This window comes from Stigmatopora argus, chromosome 21, assembly GCF_051989625.1.
Source record: "Stigmatopora argus isolate UIUO_Sarg chromosome 21, RoL_Sarg_1.0, whole genome shotgun sequence".
NCBI lineage: Eukaryota > Metazoa > Chordata > Actinopteri > Syngnathiformes > Syngnathidae > Stigmatopora > Stigmatopora argus.
The window spans coordinates 10,437,616-10,448,446 of NC_135407.1; the positions used below are offsets into that span (position 1 = coordinate 10,437,616).

A 10,831-nucleotide genomic window follows, 5' to 3' on the forward strand; every position below is an offset into this window, starting at 1 on the left:
CGAATAGCTAGCAAGCCCGTGACCATAGCCGATGCAAAGGATGGACGTCCCCTGCAACACACACCTTGCTTTTACTAGCCGGAAAATAGCACCGCTCGAACTAGTCGGTCGCGCCGGTTGACCGAGGCCCGCAAGTTGAGGCATTTCTGGAATTCTTCTTCTTTGACGGAGACTGGAACGCAGTCCATTTAAGAGGAGCCAGACATAGACAGTCGCCCCAGCGCGGAAGAGTGACGTGACATAGCCGCCATTTTGAATGTGGCAAAAGTAAAGGCTAAATGAAATGACTGTAATAACCACAAATAAGAGTGGACAGAGCTACTGCCACTGGCTTCCGACGGACGGCGCCATCTTCGGAAGAAGAAGAAAATCTTTAAACAAGGTCGGCGGGCTGGATTAAAAAGCCTAACGGGCCGGATGTGGCCCGCGGGCCGTAGTTTGCGCATGCCTGAGTTAGTCCTTTGGAAGGTTTCTTAGTCTTCCTTAGTCACGTCCTTCTGCTTCAGGAGGGTGCATATCGTTGAAGTATTCCTCTCGTATGGCCGAGCAAGCTCCCTGACACATACACCACTTGTTACGATGTCGCTGGGAAAATATTAGGACTCATTCGCGGGAAAATGGGAGATGAATCAGGCAGTTGGCTTCAAACAACATCCTTTAATAAATCAACAGGGATCTATAAATCAACAATTGCTTGGAAAGCAAAACGGCAGCATGCTGCGCGCACGCATAAACAGAAGAACGATTCGGCAATGGTCCTATGACTCATTGCTCCTTAAATAACAAAACAGGAAGCAATCAGCAGATTGACTGCAGCTGCTCTCTGACGGCACGTCAGGAGGGACAAACGGGCCGCTCCTGACATTACGTCCCCTCTAACGGACGGATCCTAGACGTCCTAATGCCGAATGTCCATGAAAAGCGAAAGACAAAAATCAGGCAGGGAGGGAGGGCAGGTGAGCTCCGTTCTCATCGTCCGGGGGCGTCCCCGCCAGCCCGTGAAGAGACGAGAGAGGGGCCGGCCCGGCGGGCGTCCGCGCCGGCGGCGAGGCGTGGGCGTGGCTGATCCGGCGGGCGTCCGCGCCGGCGGCGAGGCGTGGGCGTGGCTGATCCGGCGGGCGTCCGCGCCGGCCAGTGACAAGGCGTGGGAGTGGCCGGTCCGGCGGGCGTCCGCGCCGGCTGATGACGAGGCATGCCCGGTCCGGCGGGCGTCCACGCCGGCCGGTGACGAGGTATCGAGGTGGGCGGTCGGACAGGCGTCCGCGCCGGCCTGAGGCGAGGCTTAGGAGGGGCCTATCCGGCGGGTATCCACGTCGGCCCTTGGAGAGGAGTGGGAGTAGCCGGTCCGGCGGGCCTCCCTGCTCGTCCTTAAGGTGCTGGCGAAGCCCCCTGCCCTTAACAGACACCAGAATCTTAGAACGGTCGTCGGGCACCTTACCCTGGCTGCTCGGGGGGCCGCCTGCCCCCTCGGCCGGGAGGGCCGGATCGTTCTGTTACGATCACGCTGCGTCGTCGCGGCGCGATCGGGAATATATTAGGACCCATCCGCGGGAAAACGGGAGTTGAATCAGGCAGTTGGCTTCTAACGACATCCTTTAATAAATCAACAGGGATCTATAAATGAACAATGGCTTGGAAAGCAAAACGGCATCATGCTGCGCGCACGCATAAACAGAAGAACGATCCGGCAATGGTCCTATGACTCATTGCTCCTTAAATAACAAAACAGGAAGCAATCAGAGATTGACTGCAGCTGCTCTCTGACGGCATGTCAGGAGGGACAAACAGGCCGCTCCTGACACCACTCAAATTTTTCAATTATTTCGCGCTTAATATTGATTGTCATCGTTCGCCTTTTCTTTGCACAACTCTTCATTCCACCTGTTTGCTTTGGATCCATTGTTGTTCACTTTGTATTATGCATTGACTAACGGGGAAAAACACGTGAAAATGCAACGCTCCGCCCAGTGCTCGTAGATATCTGTATACACAAAAGAGATGCGGCAAAAAAGACATTGCGCTAAAATCATAAACAGCCTCTCATGCCTTGGCCACTTGGCTTTCTCGTATCTCAAAATTTGGCTCATATCTCAAGTTAAATATTTGCTCAAAATTTTACTCTTATCTGAAATTGCTCGTATGTCGGGGCACTCTTATGTCGAGGTACCACTGTACCACAAAAATTGTAAAAGTGCAACCTTGAACAAAGTATGCATGTGGGAATTTTAATTCAAGTTTTCTGTTTTATCTGTAAAATTGCATGATTTTGAGAATGTGAGTAGTCACTGAGGTTCACTCCTGAGATTGACCCACCTTGCCTGAAAACTATGAAAAAATCTTAATTTACATTTCCACAAAAGTGGGACATGCAACCTTGACCAAAAAGTACGCATGTAGCATTTTTAATTCCAATTTTCTCTAAATTCAGTATGGGAAATTGAATAGTTATGAGTTTGTGAGTCGTCGGGGACGTTTGCTACTAGGTTGAGCCACGTTGCCTGGAAAGTACCACAAAAATGGGACCGGCAACCTTAAAAAAACTATGCATTTGGCAACCCCCGCAACCCTTTACTACGCATTTTAATTCCAATTTTCTCCTAATTTAATTCGTGAAATTGCATTATTTTATGTATGTTATTAGTCATGGCGGTCTACTAGGATTGACCCACCTTGCCTGGAAATTACGGGAAAAAAAATCTTGATTTTTCAGTACCACAAAAATGGGACCTGCAACCTTGCACAAAGTACGCATATAGCAACCCTCGCAACCATTTCAAGGATGCGTGATATGGATGATGAAATGGAAAAAAGGGGTGATTCACATAATATTGTACTTGTGAAGTGAAGTATTTTTTAAGCCTGACACTTTATTTCATTTTTAAATAATGAAAATGCTGGAGTTATGTGGTGCAGTTTTTTTACTGTTGAGAGTATTTTTAAAGGTTTAAAAGCACTACAAGCACACAAAGTTAGCCGCTGCTCTTCTGTTTTGAATTACCGTAATGCTTGGATTCAGTGGGGGGCTATTTTGGGCGTCCGCTCATTTGACCACGAAAACGCAAATGTCCGCTGGCTTAACCGCAGTGAAATTCGAAATGGATGTCATTCTCGACACTCAAGATAAACACAGAAAAAAAATCTGCTTCCAAAAAAAGGTATGTGGCTCATTATCCTTTTGTGAATTTTGTAGTATCAATTGACAAGTAGGATTTTTTTATTATTATATATTATGTTATTGTTTCTGAATGGAAGATGTAAATGCCAAGAATATCCCTTATTTTCACTTATAAATGTTCTCTCTCTCACCCATGCCTACTTTGCTTGATCAGTCGCTGGCACACTCATGCCTTTTTCATTTTTAGCATGTTCATTTTGGCAAAGCTGATTCGAGCAGACATACGTGCAAGACCTGGTGTAGCGGATTGACGTGAGTTTCTTTTCTGCTTCCATCCAATTTATTTTAGACAATCTCTAACCATGTGAATTGTGTGGCATTGGCAGATTTTCACATGGGAGATACGTACTAACTATAGGAGCCCTGCAGGAATCAGCAAAATGCAACACCATCTTTGGAAACCTGCTGGACCTATATGAATTCCACCACAAGTAAACAATGTGACTTTTCACAAAAAATGAAACCTAAAGCCTTTTATGTCAAAGTTTCGAGTGTTTGTTTTTTAAAGAGTTGAAACAATCTTAATAAATGAGGCTGCTCTTGGTAAATTCTTTAAACATTGGCTTACGTAAGGCAATGTTTTTTAGTGTGCACGTTCTAATTTAATAAAATGAGACTCATAAATCTTTGATGTTGATCTACGCCATTCACTTTTTAAAACGTATTTATTAACCATCTCTTTTTCAGCATCTTTCTCAAAGAACTGGAGAAATATGAACACATGCCTGAGGATGTTGGACGCTGCTTTGTCACATGGGTATTTATTGCTTTATCCATAACCACTATCCCGCTGACATTTGACCCATAATGATTCCGTAAAAATATATCCCGTTTGTAGACTGAAGTTTCAGTTGTATGTGGATTATTGCAAGAACCATCCACGATCTTCTAAACTCAACATGTTGCATTCTCTGAACTATTTTGATGTAAGTTGAATGTCAAACTTGACTTCAGGACACATTTTAATGATCTTACAGTCTTTTCTCTCTGTGTGTTGAACAGAAAATTCAGCAGAAACCTCAACTCCCAAACACGATCAACTCCTACCTTGTTAAGCCTGTGCTGAGAATCTTGAAATATCCGGTCCTGGTAAAGGCATGCCTAAAAATATTAGAAAGATTTTAGTATTACTGTATTTTCTCGCATATAAGCTGTATTTGTAACAAAAAAAAGATGACTAGATCAAGGGAATGCCTTAAATGCGCACAACACTTAGTGTTGCTATACTCTTTTTACCAGTAGATGTTGGCAAATTAACATTTACTATTTGTTGGTTATTTTCTGTTTTGCCATAAGAAAACAACCATTATGGGATGAATTTCTTTAAAACGTTCATGTATCCATATTTGTTTTTGTGCCTATATTACCGTATTTATTCTCATATAAGCCGCATTTGTCGGACAAAAAATGACTGAGTCGAGGGTACAGTTTATATGCGCATAAAAAGACGACATGCATGAAACTGCAAGGTGACAAAGACGAAACACCTTGACGCAAGACAATGCGGCCCATATTGTCATTTATTTCAAAATAGAAAAAGGATAAACCGATAAAACGCAAAACAAAATTTATTTTAACACCTATGAATGAAATTCAAGAAGAAAAACTATCTTGCATAAAAAGTGAAAAAAAACTCACTTGTACCATGTCAGCACATCCCAATAGTATTTAAGGCTGATCGAAGGTCTTGCGGTCGATTGTCAAAATATCAGCCTTGATACCTGTGTAATGTGTATCTCATGCTATTTTTCCACCCAAAGACTTGGTGAACATTATACCGGTACGGACACACTTGCTGGTTGTACTTACGTTATTTCCTTTTTGAAAGGAAATTGTACATTTAGGATTATGAAATAAAACAAAATTCTGCTTAGATTTTATTCTTTTGATTTCTTGTTCAAAAGTGACAACTATTGCAGTAATATGAACCATAAAATAATCAATGTTTTGACATTATAAGCAATTTGTCCACCACAACATCTTAAACTTCTGATAAGAAAATTGTAATTTCTGTCATTGAAAAGCATCAGGTTCTCATCAAGATAGACATTTCTTTTTTCAAACAAAATAAATTGATATTTTGCATTTACAAAGACAGGCATATTAAAACTTCTTTATGATATTGACCCTAATAATCTGCTTTAAAAAAAGAGTATCTCAGAAATACCACTTGCGATGATTTTTCTTAAGATTTTCCTTTCAAAGTAACACATTTGTACTCCCTATTAAAACCATGAATATGGAGGCGAAAATTGTGAATCAGGGCCTTTGTAAATTGTAAAATTCAGCAATTTTAAGGGTGCTGCTTACGTATGAGTAAATACGGTATTTTTCTGAAAATCCACATGTGAATGAATACATTGCTTTTCCAAGCCCCCCTCTGATAATGACTTCCTTTTTTATTTCATCCACGTACAGGCAACAACCTTTTCGGAATGTGCAATCCATCAGACAATCCTTTGGATTCATACAGGATCTCAGAAATACCACGTGTGAGGATTTTTCTTATAGTCCCTTCAAAGTATCACATACTCCCAGTTAAAACCATGAATATGGAGGTGAAAATTGTGAATCGAGGCGGTTTATATGCGAGAAATTTTAAAATTCAACGATTTTAAAGCAATTTTAGGGGCGAATTATATGCGAGAAAACACGGCATTCCGTAAACCACATGAATTGCATTCTTTACATACTCGTAATATGTGACAATCAGCAAAACCACAAGTTCCAATTGTTTCTGATTAAACAATAATATTAATAAGTTAAATAACTTTACCGCATTATGAAAACAAGATTTTGAACAACATGTCGGCTTCAGTTACACATGCATACAGGAACTTGGCAAACTGAGATTCTGTGGAAGCAATGTCTTAAAGCTCTTTCAATTTATTTAGAACCTCCTGGAATGTCGTGAGAGGAAAAGCGAGCTCCAAGAAGCCCTGGAGGTGATGCTTAATATTTCCAAAACAACCAACGATGCCATGCATCTCCTTGGTGGATGGTTAATGAACACAGGCAAGATGACCACACATTTGGTTTTTGTGGAGGTATCATTTTCTAATATTGCCTACTTGACCCTCCTTCAAGGTTTGACGAGAGCATCAAAGAGGAGCTGCTCCTAGAGGGGTCCTTCAAGGTGTGGAATTCCAAGTCACCCTTCCGAATGGGCAGTAAAAAACACCTTTTTCTCTTGGAGAAGACTTTGGTTTTCTGCAAGGTGGCCAAGGACACCAAGGGAAACTGAAAATACATTTTCAAGAGAAAAGTTAATGTGAGTAGTCCTTTACGCCATTTTACATGAGAAAAAAAATCTGGGAAAATAATAATCACGCCGCCGCCTAAGATATTCAAACTAAATGTGATAGGGCACGTGGAGGGAAACCCCGGCAAGTTTGCACTGTCGACAAGTTGCACGTTGGACGGCATCATTGTTCTCAAGGTTCGATGCTCCTCTCTCTCTTTGAAAGTGCTGTATTTTCACACCTATATGGCGCACTTAAAAGTATAAAATTTTCTTTAAAATGGTTGCTGCGCCCAATCGGTTGGAGCGCCATCTCTGTGCACTAAATTCAATTTGTGTATGGCCCTGACCGCTTGAGTGACTGGTTTTATTTCTTGCTGGCACGCTACTTATTGCGATCAACCCAGTGGACGTTCACCCTAAAAATAGCCTCCCCGCGCATTCCATGCATTACGGTAAATTCATTCAAAGCATCCCAGGGGAGTGGCGCAATGGTGCGTTTTATAGGTGGGAAAATACGGTAAAACAGAAAACAAGTACAGTGAGTGGTACTTCGACATGAGTGCCCCAACATACCGTATTTTCACGACTATACGGCGCATCGTATTTTTAGCCGCAGTGTCAATAACGAGTGCTATTTCTGTATTTTACACACACAAAGGACGCACCGTTTTTATAGACGCAGCCAGCCATGGCAAAACATACACCAGCTTAAACATACACGCTACACCCACATGCTATCACCCACAAGTCCATCAAAGTCCTCATTTTCTGTGTCCGAATTGAACAATTGTCCATCAAAAACGCTGAGTTTTATACGTTCGTCCAGGCGGCCACAATCCATTCGCAAATAGTAGCTAGCGTAACTAGCCCGGTGCTGCCTGCCACCCTTCGTAAAGCTGTGTTGATGCCGATCTCCAGCGTAGCTACCGTAACTAGCCCGGTGCTGCCTTCTACCCTTGGTAAAGCTGTGTTGATGCCGATGTCCAGCGTAGCTAGCGTAACTAGCCCGGCGCTGCCTGCCACCCTTCGTAAAGCTGTGTTGATGTTGATGTATACAGGCAACAATACATTGGGTGTATTGACAAAAGAACTACATATCCCAGCAGTCACTGCGCAGTACTTTTTCTACGGGGAAAATGGCAGAGTCAGGGGCTGCTTGCCGTAGTTGTGAGAGCTGTAGAGGATGGTTTACCCTATCGACTGATTTATTTTATTTTATCGTGATAACAATTTTAGTATTGGTCCATATATGAAGCGCACTGGATTATTAGGCGTCCTGTCTATTTTGGAGAAAATTTAAGACTTATGTGCGCCTTATAGTTGTGAAAATACGGTACATGCAATTTGATATAGGAGTAAAATTTCTGGCAAATATTTATCTTGATATACGAGACAAATTATGATATACGAGCATAAAGTGGATGCGAGAGGCTGCTAATAAGAACATCATGGGCACTGTCTCTCTGATTTCAACTCCCTCGTGTAATGTCTCTACGAGCACTGGGCGGAGCGTTGCATTTTTTCAGTGTTTTTTTCCGTTAGTCAGTGCGAATGGCGTATATACTACTTCTCGTTGGCAAGTGGTCTTGCGTCATTCTATTTTGAGGACATTTGTGTGCATCATTTTCAGAATATTTTGAAGGGAATACTAAAGCAAACAACCCTCATAGGTTGCATCTGAAAGTCAGGGTGGAGGCCAGGCAAATAGAGCCAAGAAAGGTATCAAAATTTAAAACAAAATTAGAATTAAGTTTAGTGTAAGGTTAGATTAAACTTATTTTTGAGGGTGTCTGCATCGTAATCCAAGTTCATTTAAACTCACACAGTGATTGAAATTCCAGTGAATATGGGATGCTTATTTGGTTTTCAAAGGTGGTCCAAAAGGCCACGTTAACTTTTGCCTGTCTTCCAAATCAATAGGCACCCACTATTAAGACCAAACTAGAATGGATCGAGCACATCCGAAAGCTGATCCATGAACACAACAACTTCCTGGGGGTAGGACTGAAGAAGCCTCTATATACTATTCCAAAATCATCATGTGGTTTCTCAAATAACTGGAGAAATATGAACACATGCCTGAGGAGGTTGGACGCTGCTTTGTCACATGGGTATTTAGTGCTTTATCCATAACCACTATCCCGATGATATTTGACCAATAATGATTCCGTAAAAATGTATCCCGTTTGTAGGCTGAAGTTTCAGTTGTATGTGGATTATTGCAAGAACCATCCACGATCCTCTAAGCTCAACATGGTGCATTCTCGGAACTATTTTGATGTAAGTAAAATATCAAACTGATCAAAACTTGACTTCAGGACACACATTTTCATGATGTAAGTCTTTTCTCTCTCTCTGTGTTAAACAGTAAATTCAGCAAAAATACCAATTGCCAAAAACGATCACCTCCTACCTGCTGAAGCCTGTACAGATAATCTAAAAATATCCACTCGCGCTCAAGGTAAATCCAAAAATGGTGGTAAGATTTTAGTATTCTTCAGTAAACCAACATTAATTGCATTCTTTACATACTCATAATATGTGACATTCAGCAAAAGCACCACTTCTAAAGGTGTCTAATTAAACAACAATACAGTGGTACCTTGAGATACAAGCTTAATGCGTTCCGGGACTGAGCTCGTATGTCGATTTACTCGTATCTCAAATCAACGTTTCCCATAGAAATGAACAAAAATAATAATAATTGGCTCCAACCCTCTGAAAAAACACCCAAAAACAGGATATTGCAATGGGAAAACATTTTTATTTGTTATACAGGTAATTGGCCAACTGAGATTCTGTGGAAGCATGTTATTAATGCTCTTCATTTATTTAGAACCTCCTGGAAAGTTGTGAGAGGAATAGCGAGCTCCAGGAAGCCGTGGAGGGGATGCTTAGCATTTCCAAGGCAATCAATGATGCCATGCATCTCTCCTTGGTGGATGGTAAATGAACACTTGGCAAGATGGCCACACAATTGCTTTTCATTGATGTATCATTTTCTTACATTGCCTACTTTACCCTTCTTCAGGGTTTGACGAGAGCATCAAAGAGGAGCTGCTCCTAGAGGAGTCCTTCAAGGTGTGGGATTCCAAGTCACCCTTCCGAATGTGCAGGATAAGACACCTCTTTCTCTTGGAGAAGAGCTTGGTTTTCCACAAGGTGGCCAAGGACACCAAGGGAAAGTGCAAATACTTAAGAGAAAACTTAATGTGAGTAATCCTTTACACCATTTTTATATGTGAACAAAATCTGTGAAAATGATAATCCCATTGCCTCCTCAGCTCTTCAAACTAAATGTGATGGAGCACGTGGAGGGAATCCCCGCAAGTTTGCACTTTCGATGGGTTGCACATTGAACAACATCATTGTTCTCAAGGTTAGGTGCTTTTCACTCTCTCTTTGAAAGTAAATCAGAAAACAAATATTGTAACTCCTAGAGTAATTGAAATTCCAGCGAATAGTTTAGGATGCTTATGTGGTTCTCAAAAGTGGTCCAAAAGGCCACATTTTACTTTTGCCTGTCTTCCAAATCAATAGGCGTCCACCATTAAGACCAAACGAGACTGGATCGAGTACATCCGAAAGCGGATCCACGAACACACCAACTTCCTGGGGGTAGGACTGAAGAAGCCTCTATATACTATTCCAAAATCATCATGTGATTTACTCCCTGGTCACTGTTTTTTAGGTAAAATAGATGAATAATAAAATATAATGTGTTGTTTGTTGTGTCATAAGGGGTGGCGAAGCAGAGGCATTCTGAAAGTTAATCAACCAACAAAGAACATATGGGGAAAAAGAGTTACCTTTAAATTGAATTAAATAAATTTTGTATTAGGTTTTGGTTTACCTAAGGATAAACCTACAATTGGATGAACCTAACATTTGGTCCTTCGAGCCTGTGGCCAAGATACCGGAGCAGAATCCAGGTCGCTTCCGTTCGATATCTGGAAAGACCGTGCACGGCGCTTAAATACCCTTTTACGGGCTGGATTATTCGACGAGGCGACTTGGTTCTCGACGGCTAACACTCTGAAAGGGACATCTGGAGTCATATCTGGTAAGTCCACGTGAATGTCTGCGTTTGTTGAAGGGGCATTGCACGTGAGGTCCATTTTTTGAAATGAGACTCGCGTCCAGGGGGACTGCGTAAAACCCTGGGTATACTAGTCGATGCCAGGTTAAGAGACAGAGCATGAGTCTATAAAACTTGGGGCAGTTCGGGGTGTCCTGTGCCGCGGTCCGGAAAGGTACAAATATAACTCTGACAGTATATCACGCTAGGGTATACATTTGTGTTGCGTGTGTTACGTGCGTCCTTCCGCGGAAAAGAAAGTTAACTAACTGATAACTGAGTGCACGCAAGCTCCCTTAAAAATGGGCAGCTCAAATATCAATGCGGTTAGCGA

General features: G+C 42.0%; 2 long non-coding RNA genes across 2 annotated transcripts; both read left to right on the top strand.

Annotated features, from left to right (window-relative positions):
• Window positions 1-4,111: 4,111 nt before the first annotated feature.
• Window positions 4,112-6,191, top strand: LOC144066896 (uncharacterized). Its single transcript, XR_013297776.1, has 3 exons — window positions 4,112-4,264; window positions 5,594-5,667; window positions 6,070-6,191. It is a non-coding gene; the product is annotated as an uncharacterized LOC144066896 (long non-coding RNA).
• Window positions 6,192-8,485: 2,294 nt separating this feature from the next.
• LOC144066903 (uncharacterized) lies at window positions 8,486-9,334 on the top strand. Its single transcript, XR_013297783.1, has 4 exons — window positions 8,486-8,530; window positions 8,612-8,699; window positions 8,788-8,880; window positions 9,256-9,334. It is a non-coding gene; the product is annotated as an uncharacterized LOC144066903 (long non-coding RNA).
• Window positions 9,335-10,831: the final 1,497 nt, after the last annotated feature.